Source organism: Bison bison, unplaced genomic scaffold (assembly GCF_000754665.1).
Source record: "Bison bison bison isolate TAMUID 2011002044 unplaced genomic scaffold, Bison_UMD1.0 scf7180017864331, whole genome shotgun sequence".
Lineage (NCBI taxonomy): Eukaryota > Metazoa > Chordata > Mammalia > Artiodactyla > Bovidae > Bison > Bison bison.
In genome coordinates, this window is record NW_011494903.1 from 1664886 (window position 1) to 1680345 (window position 15460).

Here is a 15460-nt window from a genome sequence, read left to right on the forward strand (position 1 = left end):
ATGTCAACTACAGATGAAACCATAAAACGCAATGCCTTTATTTATTACAATAGTACCTGAGGCAAGTTCAGCTTCAGGCTGAATGCAAATCTTTCCCTTTACATTCTCATAAATTGTATTCATTATATCTGTATTCAAAACATATTGAAAAGCTTAATTTGTGATAGAAATTCAAAAGGATTTACACATGTTAAAATTTCTTAGGATGAGGAGAAGAACAGGGAAATTATCTGGTTAAATGAATACGATTAAGAGATTAAATGTATTCTCACTTGAAAGGCTACGTGAAATTCTACTGAACTTCAATTGGCCATATGGACTTAAAACTTCATCAATTTTTCTTTATAACGGGAAAGAAGTAAAATGTTGCAAATTCAAAAGGATGGGGAGAATAGAGGAGAGCACAGAAGACATAACATCTTAACATCTTTTAGAAAACAAAAAACAGATGGAAGGATAGTACCTGACTTAGAACAGAGGAAGCTATATGCTAAGAGTCACACAGAGAAGAATTCTGAAGAGAAGACAGTCCATTTTCCAGAGAACCCTGTGGAGGAAAAGGACTAGGAAGCACCAATTCACCTCACTCAAGATACCTAACTTTAGGTTTAGAAAAAGAGATCTTAACACGTGAGATGGAGAACATTGGAGGTACACACAAATAGTGGTTTTTTCCCTCTTAATTTCTTTAAAATATATACATTAGCTTAAATCAGTTTTCCAACCTTTGTTTTCCTTATTGCCCCTTTGAAGTCTATTTAGACACTTTTTGCCTAGTCATTCCCTCAACTCCTGCAATAAAATTTTAATACTTGACATATATGGTACACCTGTTTATATGTTGTACATATATCTGCTTTATGTACAAAAACAACAATCTAAAGTTTGTTATTTTTGTTTAGTATAGTGTTTAGAATGACTGAATTTTTAACTTAAAAGTTACGTTAAAAAATTTAAAAGCGACATCACGTAACCTAATTTTATAACTGCATAAACACATTCTTGCTAAGTCACTGCCCTCATGTCCAACTCTTTGCAACCATATGAACTGGAGCTCTGCAGGCTCCTCTGTCCATAGGATTCTCCAGGCAAGAATATTGGAGTGGGTTGCAATGCTCTCCTCCAGGGGATCTTCCCAACCCAGGGATTAATCCTGGGTCTCTCCAACTCGATGGACATGAGTTTGAGCAGGCTCTGGGAGTTGGTGATGGACGGGGAAGGCTGGCATGCTGCAGTCCATGGGGTCGCAAAGAGTTGGACACGACTCAGCGACTGAACTGAATTGAACTTGCATCTCCTACATTGGCAGACAGGTTGTTTACACTAGCACCACCTGGGAAACCCATAACTGCATAATTACTGCTAAGTAAATTTTAATGTCATTTATTTAGTTCTGAAAGTTGTAAAAAAAAATATAACAGCAAATTAGCAAGGTATATAATACACAGTAATAAGACCTCTCAAAGCAATACATTTTTGAAAAAAGCAATATAACATTTGTGAACAAAGGTCCATTTAGTCAAGGCTATGGTTTTTCCAGTGGTCATGTATAGATGTGAGAGTTGGACTATAAAGAAAGCTGAGCACCAAAGAATGGATGCTTTTGAAGTGTGGTGTTGGAGAAGACTCTTGAGAGTCCCTTGGACTGCAAGGAGATCCAACCAGTCCATCCTAAAGGAGATCAGTCCTGGGTGTTCATTGGAAGGACTGACGATGAAGCTGAAACTCAAATACTTTGGCCATCTGATGTGAAGAGCTGACTCATTTGAAAAGACCCTGATGTTGGGAAAGATTGAGGGCAGGAGGAGAAGGGGATGACAGAGGATGAGATGGTTGGATGGTATCACCAATTCAATGGACATGGGTTTGGGTTAACTCCGGGAGTTGGTGATGAACAGGGAGGCCAGGCGTGCTGCAGTTCATGGGGTTGCAAAGAGTTGGACACAACTGAGCGACTGAACTGAACTGAACTTAAATATTAAAGTTCTTAAAAATTATTTTTAGTGAAATCAACTTTTAATTTTTACTTGACATGAGACAATAAAGAACCGTTAGATATTTATTTGAATATTGTTGGTTTTTTTGTCTTTTTAGTTCTCAACATGTTAAATAACTTATTGAATTCAATAAAATAAACTGAAAATAATTTTTATTTAATTCTCAAGCCCAAGCCATACACAGAGACACGGAGGATCAATCAATGATCCAATGGCAGCCAAAAGACACGAAGACCACTTCTTGCAAATATGCCTTGAGATAAATCACATAATTGAAGAAAAGAAGCCATTTACTCACCACAATTTCTTAGCACTCATCTTATATTTTGTATATCTTCCTCGAATTCAAGGTCATTACCACTCATGTGCTACCCAAGAAACCCAGCAAGTGAAATTAAATCCTAAGGAATAAGGTTCTGTTGGATGAATTTTTACAGACTATTGTAATAGCCAAGAATTTTTCATCATCTTCACCAACAGCCATTTTCATCCTCTTGAGAACAATGTCATCCCTATCATAAATGTATAATTTAAAGCAACAATTGTAATAGTGTGTTATGTAGGTTACATTAAGACTATAGTGTAAATGCCTGGGATTAGAATAAAGGCAGTTTTGTGGGTGCTGGTATTAAGAAATGCTTCCAGGATGGCTCAAGCGGTAAAGAATCCACCTTCAATGCAGGAGATATAGGTGAGGCAGGTTTGATCCCTGGGTCGTGAAGATCCCTTGGAGGAAGAAATGGCAACCCACTCCAGTGTTCTTGCCTGGAAAACCCCATGGACAGAGGAACCTGGCAGTTTACAGTCCACGGGGTTGCAAAAAGTTGAACACTACTGAAGGGACTTAGAACACACACACACGTTCATCTAACACAGCTTAGCTCAAATGTTCATCCTTCATCCTTTTCTGACCTCCAAATCCTTTATACTTTCTCCTAGCAACCTATTATTTTTATATCACTGTTCATATTTAAACAGTTTTAAAGTTATTATTTCAAAAGTTATACACTTTATGTGTGTGCTCATTTTTTAATATGTTTTGCCTAATATACTATAAGTAAGCTCATGAGAGCAGTATCTATTTTAGCCACAATTATATTCAGGGTTGAATTCATTCACTAATATATAGGTGGCACTCCAGGGGTATTTTCAAAATGAACTGAGAAACAGTTTTTTAAAAATATTTCCAAATTGAGGATAGGTTTGGAAGTAGTTTGAATTCATTATCAACACTCTTAAAATCAAATTTTAATAGATTGGTAAGAAACAGTGGCTTTTTATTGGGTCATAGAAAGAATAAACACAGTTAAGCAATCAGTCTCATTTTCATAAGTGTTTGAAAAAAAAAATCATGAAATCAAGAAACTTCTTTGTCTTTGCATCACATACTATACCATGTCAACAGAAGTTGACTATTTTGTCACTGTAAGACTGTCCTTTGTCATCATTTATTAAAAAATACAAATATACACCAGAGTTTAGTTATTTTTAAAAGTGACTTCCCGTAGTGCAACCCTTGACAGTTACGGGGGAAGGAGGGTGTTCTTTTTCTTTTTTTTGTAATCCAGGTGCTTGACTTAAGCTTTGATTGCCAAGGCATTCACTGCAAACACAGCTATCTCGGATAAACACAATGCAGTCACATGACTAGATAAAGAGTCAGGCCACCTTCTCCACTGAGGCTCCTTTGTTTTGGGCCACTATTTTTCTCTTCTCAAGCTTTAAATTCCCGCTCTTAGGTTTTAAATTCACCAATAAAGAGTGAGCCTGGGGAACCTTAGACCTCCACCCTTGACCCCAATAAAAGAAGAACCCCTGGTGCTTGTTCACTCAGTCTTGCACTCTCTCTCTACCCAAGACTTCACTGTGTGGTTCCAGGTATGCTGTAAAATTTCCAGTTTCTGTAAGTAATAAATTTGTATTTTTTCAAAGTTTACTGATGGTTATGGTTAAAGGGTATTTTGCAATCATAAGAACCACAAAGCTAGTCGCACCACAACACTGGTAATTGATGGACTCAGACAGCTACATAACACCTCTCTAAACACTTCAATTCATCCCATTTCTTTCTTTTCCTTTCTACTTTTGCTGTGTTGCACTGCTCTGGTAAAGATGCTATATATATCCTGTTCATGTCCTGTTAGACTTCCAAATACTTAACTAAAATAATTCCTCCCTTAAAGATCTTGAAGAAAATGGGTATTTATTTGTGTGATGCAAATTGTGAAGAGAGGATGTGCTCTATTTCTCATTGACTTTTAGCCTGTTGTTAAAAACTGGAGATGTTAAAAAAAAAAAAAAAACTGGAGATGTTGATTTGCCCCAACAAAATCTGGCATATTGAGTATAGCACTTTCACAGCATCATCTTTTAGGATTTGAAATAGCTCAACTGGAATTCCATCACCTCCACTAGTTTTGTTCATAGTGATGCTTCCTAAGGCCCACTTGACTTCGAATTCTAGGATGTCTGGCTCTAGGTGAATGATCACACCATCGTGATTATTGGATCATGAAGCTAGGTTCCTTTCTTTGCCTTGAAGCCTCAAACCTAGCCAAGACCTCACTGATCTCTTACTTGGACTTATTCTTTGCTCCATGCTTCATCTATTGCCCTAAGCCTAGAGGATCACATCAGTGATCATTATTAACTTTTCAGTATTTTGCCACAGCCTCATTATCAAAATAAAAATGTTCCCTCAAAGCACATCATCAGAACTATCTCAAGGCCCTCACATCTCTGTTGCTTTTATTGCTTCACTCATTAGCTACTTACAACCCTGAAGATAAGCAGTGTTCAGTACAGCCCACTCACCTCTTTTAACAGTCACACTTGAACTTTGAATGGCCTTTTTTTCTTGGCCTCTTTCCTTCTGTCTTACAGGTTAATCCTACATGGTGCTACCTGAAGAAAGCTATCCAATTTCTAGCTTTCTCTTTCCATACAACCCTAGGGGGAAAAGTAAGCCATTTTTAGCAAATATTTAGCTGATTTGTTAATTTCTACAAAGTTTAAGAAGGAAATAAATTTGGATTGGCCTCAGAAGAACAGATGCACAATACACTAATAATTCAGAATTTGGAATTGAGGGGTGAGAGTTCCAAGAAAGAAATACAATGGCAGGAGAAATTATATCTCATTTCAAGGAACAGCAAATTTTCCAATCTAGCTGGATGATGGTATATACAAGTGGAAGAAGAGAAATATGTCTAAAGAGCTAATGTAGGGTCAAATTGCTCTGGGCTTAAAAAAATTAGGTGTTGGGACTCTATTCCTAATCCAACAGCCTTTTACAAAAGAGCAACACTGAGATTTTTGCATAGTTCGTGCCACTGGGAGGTGAGCTACAGAACTGAGCTGAGCTTCTGAACTACTCTAGCCAAGTAGTTCAAAAGGAATTGCAGGAAGAGTCCAAAGGCTAGAGACAAATTAAGCCACTGATAAGATCTTCAAGGTGTGAGTTCATCCTGGCTGGAGGGGGAGCTGTAGCTGTAGACTAGGTGAGGAGGTGGAAAGGATGCAAAGTGCATAGACAAGAGAGAGTTACAGGAGTTAGAACCTAGCTTCACGACCCAATGATCACGATGGTGTGATCACTCACCTAGAGCCAGACATCCTGGAATGCGAAGCCAAGTGGGCCTTAGGAAGCATCGCTACAAACAAAGCTAGTGGAGGTGATGGAATTCCAGTTGAGCTATTTCAAACCCTAGAAGATGATGCTGTGAAAATTCTATACTCAATATTCCAGCAAATTTGGAAAACTCAGCAGTGGTCACAGGACTGGAAAAGGTCAGTTTTCATTCCAATCCCAAAGAAAAGAAATGTCAAAGAATGCTCAAACTACTGTATGATTGCACTCATCTCACACGCTAGTAAAGTAATGCTCAAAATTCTCCAAGCCAGGCTTCAGCAATACGTGAACTGTGAACTTCCAGATGTTCAAGTTAGTTTTAGAAAAGGCAGAGGAACCAGAGATCAAATTGCCAACATCTGCTGGATCATCGAAAAAGCAAGAGAGTTTCAGAAAAACATCTATTTCTGCTTTATTGACTATGCCAAAGCCTTTAACTGTGTGGATCACAATAAACTGTGAAAAATTCTGAAAGAGATGGGAATACCAGACCACCTGACCTGCCTCTTGAGAAACCTGTATGCAGGTCAGGAAGCAACAGTTCGAACTGGACATGAAACAACAGACTGGTTCCAAATAGGAAAAGGAGTTCGTCAAGGCTGTATATTGTCACTCTGCATATTTAACTTATATGCAGCGTACATCATGAGAAATGCTGGGCTGGATGAAGCACAAGCTGGAATCAAGATTGCTGGGAGAAATATCTATAACCTCAGATATGCAAATGATACCACCCTTATGGCAGAAAGTGAAGAAGAACTGAAGAGCCTCTTGATGAAAGCAAAAGAGGAGAGTGAAAAGTTGGCTTAAAGCTCAACATTCAGAAAACGAAGATCATGGCATCCGGTCCCACCACTTCATGGGAAATAGATGGGGAAACAGTGGAAACAGTGTCAGACTTTATTTTTCTGGGCTCCAAAATCACTGCAGATGGTGATTGCAGCCATGAAATTAAAAGATGCTTATCCTAGGAAGGAAAGTTATGACCAACCTAGATAGCATATTAAAACACAGAAACATTACTTTGCCAACAAAGGTCCATCTAGTCAAGGCTATGATTTTTCCTGTGGTCATGTATGGATGTGAGAGTTGGACTGTGAAGAAGGCTGAGTGCCGAAGAACTGATGCTTTTGAACTGTGGTGTTGGAGAAGACCCTATAGGGTAACTTGGACTGCAAGGAGATCCAACCAGTCCATCCTAAAGGAGATCAGTCCTGGGTGTTCATCCGTTCATGACTACTGAAAAGACCATAGCTTTGACTTTTATTATGCTGTCTAGGTTTATCATAGCTTTCCTTCCAAGATGCAAGTGTCTTTTAATTTCATTGCTATAGTCACCATCCTTGGTGATTTTGGAGCCCAAGAAGAGAAAATCTGTCACCGCTTCCATTTTTTCCCCTTCTGTTTGCCATGAAGTGATGGGACCGGATGCCATGATCTTAGTTTTTTAAATGTTGAGTTTTAAGGCAGCTTTTCCACTCTCCTCCTTCACCCTCAGCAAGAGGCATTTTAGTTCCTCGTCACTTTCTGGCATTAGAGTAGTATCATCTATGTATCTGAGGCTGTTTTTAAAATACCTTACAAAAGAAAAGAGACTGAAGATAGAATACCAGATGGGGGTAGGAAGAGAATCATAAAAAGAGAAAAGAGGAATTTCCTGAGGAAAATATGTATTGTACCATGTGCAATAGGTACAATACATCTTGTACCTGGACATGGAATGAAATTGTTAAATGGCATCACCGACTTGATGGACATGAGTTTGAGAAAGCTCTGTGAGTTGGTGATGGACATGGAGGCCTGGCATGCTGCAATCCATGGGACTGCAAGAGGTGGACATGACTAAGTGACTGAACTGACTGACCAGGTCCAGGAGCCAATAGAGAACTGAAAAGTGGTGATTCAGTTTGGCAATGAGGAAGTTACTGATAGTTATTGTTCTTGTAGGATGGTTGTATTTATGACAGTTTCAAACAGTGAAGTTGATAAGGAGTAGATGGTAAGAAATTAAATGTGGTGAATTTAGACTATTCTAATAATTTTAGTAGTAAAGGGAAAGAGAAAAAGATCATAGTAGCCTGAGGTCCAAAGCAAACTTATATTTTCTCCACTTGAGACTTTTTATCTATGATTCTCCATGTGAAATAATTTAATTTGCATTTCACTTTATCGACTCACACATTGACTGACAAAGTACACTCTAAAGGGCTTGTGAAATAGACAGGGTCATTAGTCTTGGCGCTAATGAGAAATTACAGTATTTTTGCTATAATGATAAGTTGGCATGTGAATATTTAACATATGAAAAAGCCTTCAGAGAGTCAGCTGCTCCCACTGTTCATTATCTTATGTGTGGGGTTATTTTCTTGGCAGAAAATACCATTTGGTTGTGAATCTATCATCATTAGGAGAGGAATAAAGATTTTTAACAATACACATTCTCCTTCTGGAAAAACGATAATTGCTCCCTCTTAAGTTTCCATGTCCTGGCTCTAAGTTCCTCCCACACCCTTCTGTTTCTCTACAATTAAAGCCTTTTTTACTGGTCAGTCAAATTTAAGCTCACTAGCAAATTTCTACATTATGAAAATATGGAGCATTTTGTGCGAAAAGATATTTCTTGTCACTAGCCAACACTTTATAAAGTCTGCACTTGCTTAGAGAGCTCTGATGAACTTCACAGTATGCTTCGTTTTTCAGCAGCATGCATCCAAATATCATTTAGAGAGTACTCGTGTTCTCACCCAGAGGTAGACCTGAACATAACTGTACACAAGCATTCAGTTCCTAGCTCTGAAACAACACCCAATTATTGGACTGAAGTAACACTACTACTACTTCTCAAAGCCAACTGGACATAGTAGTTGTACTGATCAGACTAGAAATCTTTCCCTTTGGTGTTGTAGGATTCAGAAAACTTTTTCTGTAGAGGGCCAGATAATAAATATTTTTGGCTTTGCATGCTATATAGTCTCTGTTGGGACTTCTCAACCCTATTGTTGTAGTACAAAAGCAGCCACAGACAATGACTAATTGTGTGACTTTATTCCAATAAAACCTTATTTACAAAATAGGCATCAGGCTAGAATTGTCTCACTGGCTTTAGTTTTCCAATCCCTGCTCTAGAAAAGGACCCTGAGTGGGATATGCCATTTAACCATCCACGAGAACACAAGATGGAGAATCCAAATACATCATTGAAAAGATGCTAAATTCTCCTTTGATGCCAGGTCACTCTTGCATCTTAGACATTTGTACCTTCTCTCAAGAATTCCTCTATACATCCTTCAGTTCTTTCAACCTGTGTTTTTCCTGTACCATGACACACAATATTTTTACTTCTCTATCTTTCTTATAGCACACATTAATTAATAGCTCTATCTAGCCTGATTCTACTGAGTCTGGACTCTTATCTCTCCAGGGTCTGACTTTTAGCATTTTCCCTTAAGTCCAAACACAATACCTTAGGGAAAATGCATTCAATTTTAGGCCCTCAAAGAACCAACTAGAAAAAGAAGTACTCACACACAAAGGATATATTTTCTTACCCAGGCATAAAATATTTTCTCTCTTCTTTATTGTCTCACATCCTCATGGTTGAAATTGCTACACCAGCCCCAAGTGTCCTCAACACTGGCGTGCAGTACACCACTTTTCCTTTCTTCTTAGCTTAAATTTTCGGTCTTTAGAGTCTCAATACAATATAGGAGAAAGAAGACAGACTTGTATTCTGGGTCTGACCTGCTTCGGTCTTGGGTAGGTTACTAGATGCATGTTAAAGCATGATATCTTGGAGTACTGGCTCTCTGCTGTGCTCCTACGAGTCTTTATACTACTCAGGTAATCACTCCCACCACTTGGTGAAAATTTAATTTTTCTGAAGAATATTTGTTTTAGCTGCTTTCCATATTGAGGATATAATTAATATTTTAAAGACATTTTATACTGTTTTAAAAAAAAATTTTTAGAGAAACATTTATTTTACAAATGAGGAAACAGCTTCAATGAAGTAAAGTGATTTGTTAAAAATCACCTAGCTGGTGATTACCAGAATCGACAGTAAGGCAATTTCTATCTCCACATTTTTTCTCTTCCCTAGTTTTCTCTTTTCCTATTACACTATTTTGTTTCACTTCACCTTAGCAAATACTCATATTAGCAAATATCAAGCTATTAATATATTGTGAACCTTTCATAGAATCATAATTGTCATTAGATGTAAAGAACCCACTTGATCACTGTTATTTTAAATCTTTCCAGATTAAGTATTTTGCTTGGTTTTGCTTGGATATAGAAATACTTTTTTGATAATAAACTTGTATCCAGTAACCTTACTAAATTCATTTATTAATTCTAATCTATATCTGTAACTCCTTTTGGATTTTCTATGTACACTACCATTCTGTCTATAATTCAATTTACTTTACTTTCTTTTCAATGTGATACTTTTTTTTTCTTTCCTGATTGCACTTGATAAGATTTCTGGTGCATTACAGAATAAAAATGGTAATAACAGACATCTTGTCTCTTTTCTGGCCTTAGGAAGAAAAAGTTCAATATTTTTGCACTAGCTATGATATTAGCTACAAGGTTTTTTGTTTTTGTTTCATTTACTTTACTTTACCTTATACCATTTATAAAAACATAGTGTGACTGTAGAGAACTAAGGAGGATATCTAAAATATAAAACTATAGGATTCTGAAGAAAATTTAGGACTATGACTTCAGATTTCTTAAAATAATTTCTTAAACAAAAGAAAAACTATCCAAAGCAAAAATTATCAGAGGAAAATAGACAAATTAGATGACATTAAAATTAAGTCTCTCATCAATCAAAAATACCATAGATAAAACTAATAGATAAGTGACAGACTGAGAGATCTGTAAAATCCATATCGTACAAGACACTAATATCTAGAATGTATGGGACACATCTGTACAGATAGAAAGCCAGACTGTCAGGTGAGAATGAAATGCTGAAGTTCGCTGTTGATCACTGACATGCTACTTCAACAACACTTAACAAACAAAAAATGCTAGGAAGAAGTCTTCGTAGGCTGCTAGTAAGAGTTTAAACACGTATAGTTTTTCTGAAGAGCAACCTGGAAGTCTCTTGGAATTTTTCTCAAAGGTTCACAAGGAAAGAGTACATTGTGTTTATAATTGCAGGGAGATGAAGGCAACAGAAGTGCTAAGAGAGTGGGAAAATAAAAGGTAGTCCATACAGTGAATGTCTGTGTTCCAGTAGACATACACCGCATAAGGCTCAGAAGCATAAAGTTGGATGAAGAAAGGAAGAAATCAAATAAAACTTTTAGCAAAATACCATTTGTGTAAATCACAAAAATACTCATAGAAAATGAGACATCGTGTTTTTAGGGTTTAAACACATATATCTAAACAACCATATGTAAGGGTAAACATGAAATAGACTAATATATAACTAATCTTGGAAAAGAAATGAAACAAAATCATGGGGGAAGATAGTGCAATTAAATAAAAGATCTTGCACAGACCAATGATGATATGGTTCTGTAGATCATGGAATATGATAAATTCTGTGCCATTTAAATCTTTTTAAAAATGCATACTGTCACAAAATTATACATATATATGCTTTTTTTGCATACGTGTATGTGGAGAGACACATACATGTGTCTGACTGAACATTATATGATTGAAGCACATTATATATGGAGTATGTACTCCAACTATGAATAATTTTATCTGTTTATGAAAAATGATTTTGCTTTTCCTCTTCATGCTTTTCACATTTTCTAAATCTTTCTCAATAAATATTACATAATCAGAAAAAAGCTATATATTTTTTAATTAAATGGACACATTGCTAAAGGAGAAGGCAATTTTAAGCACTTTATTCTGACAGTTTTTTAAAATGGAGTCAGAGATTTCTTTTATCTTCAGTAGCAGTACCCATTACAATAGTTCTTGAATGGGAAAATCATTGAAAAAGCAGGACCCTGTGTAATATCTCACTCTTAAGAGATACAGGGTTGTTGCAGAGTTGTTTCAGTGCTACTCTCTCAATTCATCCCACCCTGTCTTTCCCCCACTGTGTCCACAAGTTTGTTCTCTATGTCTGTCTCTCTATTCCTGCCCTGCAAATAGGTTCATCAGTACTATTTTTCTAGATTTCATATATATGTGTTAATATATTATATTTGTTTTTCTCTTTCTGACTTACTTCACTCTGTATAACAAGCTCTGTAGAGGTTAATCTACCTCTACAGAAGTAACTCAAATTCATTCCTTTTTTATGGCTGAGTGATATTCCACACATTACCATATGTAAAATAGATAGCTAGAGATAGTGGCAAATTGCTGTATAATACAGGGAGCTCAACCCAGTACTCTGTGACAACCTGGAAGGGTAGAATGAGTTAGAGGGTGAGAGGGAGGTTCAAGAGGGTGGGGACATATGTGTACTTACGTAAGACAGAAGTCAACACTACATTGTAAAGCAATTTTCCTCCATATAAAAATAAATTTAAAAAAACGTAACAAGGAAAAAAAAAAGTTTCAGGATTACTGCTGATTGAAGTAATCATTTCCAAAGTCCAGATTTCCCATGGAATGTTTGTTCTGACAGCACTCTAGGTGTTGTTAGATCTCTGGGACATGACCTTGTGTCAGCTAGCAAAGGGGAAAAAAGATTTGTTTGGATTATTCTATAAACCCTTTTCACTGTGAGAGCCTATTGTTTCCTTAGCCATCTGCAGATTAGTTCTCTGGATACCACAAACTGGATACCACAATTTTTGTTTAAGGTAAGTGACATAATGATTTCATTTGTAATTTTAAGATTTCAAAATCATAGATCATGCTTCCAACAAACTTGCCCTTTCATGCATGAAAATACATAACAGATTACAGTCTTTTACCTTCCTTTTAAAGTAAGATGTAACTATTTTGCTTAAACCTCAAAAGAACCAAAAGGTTCATATTTCTTACAGAAGTGTCCTTCCAGAGAGCTGCCTTGGTGAATCAAGTTTTTCTATGAGATAAACTACATTTAAAAGTAAAGCAAACATACCTTTTAGCCAAAGACTAGTCATGTGCCTGGGCTCCCCAGATAGCACCAGCAGCAGTAAATACAACTTCTTGAGCTTCTAGGGCATGGGCAGAAGGAAAAAATAAAAAATAAGAGATTCAAGACATTTACAGGAAGATGGAAAGGAAGAACTTGAACTTAGGGTCAGACTAGAACATCTTCTGAACCTGTCAGGTAAGATGTGCTGAACTGCCTTAGGAACAAATCATTCATGTGAGTCAAGGACATGGTAAGGTGATGGATCAGAATAAAATGGATTTCACTCTATAATAGAATTCTCCACATGCTCACATAGCCATCTTCAATGGTTCAATGGAACTGCTCATTTTTAGAGTTCAAGAGGGTTGGCAATGAGAAAACTTCCAGAACTGCTGCTCTTCTACCATGCTACTGCAGTGGAAAATTTTTCTTAACTATGTTTCTCTACTCACTGAAAATTTTTTTGTTCCATGTTTATATGAAAATTGTGTGGTAATGGGCATAATGCCTGCATGAAATTTTAGATATCTCCAAAATGTCTAAAGATGTTAAAAATTGATAAATAAGGAATGCTTTGATATTAGATGCTGGGCTATGATAATAAAAAAATAAAAGAAATAATTATCTTTATTTGAATGAGAATTATTTTAACATAAGTCAACTTTTCCTTATAACAATAAAATGTTATAAAAGCTACTGATTAGCTATTTTATTAGCATCTCCTCAAATAAGAATCTTTGGCGTTATCATCTTCATTTACAGCATTTTCCAAGTTGTCTCAGAATAGTATAGGCAAATATGAGATTAGAATATTTTATATGGATTCTGTTATTGCAGTTTTATGATAAGAGGAATAAAATCCACCTATACTTTTCAAGCTTTTGGAAGTTAAAACAGAGTGTCTGCTGAGAATTGAGAACTAGTAATCTTTTGTAATTCAATTTTGCCCGATCATTTACATGCTGATCCCACAAAATAAGAATTTATTTTCTTTACAACTGAATTATTCTGGAACATATCTATCTCTTCAAAATTTAATAAGAAAAAGATCAAATAAATAAACAACAGGAAAACCCCCTCTGTTTAGATCTCTTTCCTTGCTGAAACGGTTCCTGCTTGACAAGGTCCCAATTTGGGGGTGGGGGATGGGATGTGGTCTGTCTAGTGATTAATAAGAAAACTTCATATTGTTTAGAAGCCTCAGGGCCCTTGGCAGCTGGTAGAAAGCCAGTAGAAAATCATTCAATCTCAGCTTGGGTTTGATGTGTAGCATATAGAACTCATACTATGTATTTGGTTTGAACCCCGCCTAATTTCTGGACACTCTTATGCCAAAGTCTATGGTTCTGTATTGCTGAAGAAAACCAGAAAAGGTGAGTTAAATACCAGTGAACTAAAATTAGGCTACCCTAGTGGCTCAGATGGTAAAGAATCTGCCTGCAATGTGGGAGACCTGAATTCCATCCCTGGGTTGGGACGATCCCCTGGAGAAGGGCATGAAAACCCACTCCAGTACTCTTGCCTGGAGAATCCCTGTGGACAAAAGAGCCTGAAAGACTACAGTCCATGGGGTCGCAAAGAGTCAGACATGACTGAGAGAACTAAAATTGGCAGGCAAGTGCAGTGGTCTTTAAAGGAGTCTCTTGTTTTTATGATTGAAACAGCCTATGGGTGTAGCAACTTACATGTATCCTATGGCTGATTCATGTTGATGTATGGCAGAAACCAGGTCCATACTGTAAAGTAACTATCCTCCAATTAAAAATAATTTTTTTTAAAGTTTGGATAAAAATCATGAAAAGCATCTTCAGTTTCTGTCTACCTCCTCAGACAGTGATAATGAATTCTGTTTCTTTATAACTCATTCAATGAATACTCAAATAGGTGTCAATTCCATTTCAAATTAAAGGACATATTCAGCCACATGTCAGAGGATTTTGTTGCTTTTATTCTAGGATTTTTCTCTGAGCTTGTAGGACAATTTGAAAATGTTTACTGACTGACATACTAAATGATGTAAATTAGAAAGACAAATGCCATATGATATGGGCAATATACAATATGATACAAGTGAACTTCGGAGAAGGCAACGGCACCCCACTCCAGTACTCTTGCCTGGAAAATCCCACGGATGGAGGAGCCTGGTGGGCTGCAGTCCATGGGGTCGCTAAGAGTCGGACATGACTGAGCGACTTCACTTTCACAAGTGAACTTATTTACAAGACAGACTCATAGAAAGCAAATTTATGATTACCCAAAGGGGAAAAGGGTAGGAGAGGGATAAATTAGGAGTTTCGAGTTAGCAGATACAAACTACTATATACAAAGGAAATAAACAAGATCCTACTGCATAGCACAGGAAACCATACATCCAGTTTATTTATATATATATTTGGGCTACCCTCATAGCTAAGTCTATAACCCTTAGCTAATCTCTAACCCTTGTGGCTCAGATGGTAAAGCGTCTGTCTACAATGCGGGAGACCCAGGTTCAATCCTTGGGTCGGGAAGATTCCCTGGAGGAGGAAATGGCAACCCACTCCAGTATTCTTTCCTAGAAAATCCCATGGACGGAGGAGCCTGGTGCAAGCCACTGTCCATGGGGTCGCAAAGAGTTGGACATGACTGAGCAACTTCACTATCTTTCTTTCTTTCATAGCTAAGTCAGTTAAGAATCTGCTTGCGATGCAGGAGACCCAGGTTCTAGTTCTGGGTTGGAAAGATCCCCTGGAGTAGGAAATGGCATCCCACTCCAGTATTCTTGCCTGGAGAATCCCAAGA

The 15460-nt window shown here is 37.0% G+C and overlaps 1 protein-coding gene across 2 annotated transcripts in view; it reads left to right on the forward strand.

The window, feature by feature from the left end:
- The first annotated feature begins 12221 nt into the window (after positions 1 to 12221).
- C6 (complement component 6) overlaps positions 12222 to 15460 on the forward strand; it is a 77166-nt gene continuing 73927 nt past the window's right edge. The window contains exon 1 of one of the 2 annotated variants that reach the window (XM_010853717.1): positions 12222 to 12416. The gene's annotated coding sequence lies outside the window, so the exon portion shown is untranslated. Of the gene's footprint in view, positions 12417 to 12695; positions 12875 to 15460 lie in introns of those variants that run through there. The other variant, XM_010853718.1, reaches the window with a different exon arrangement.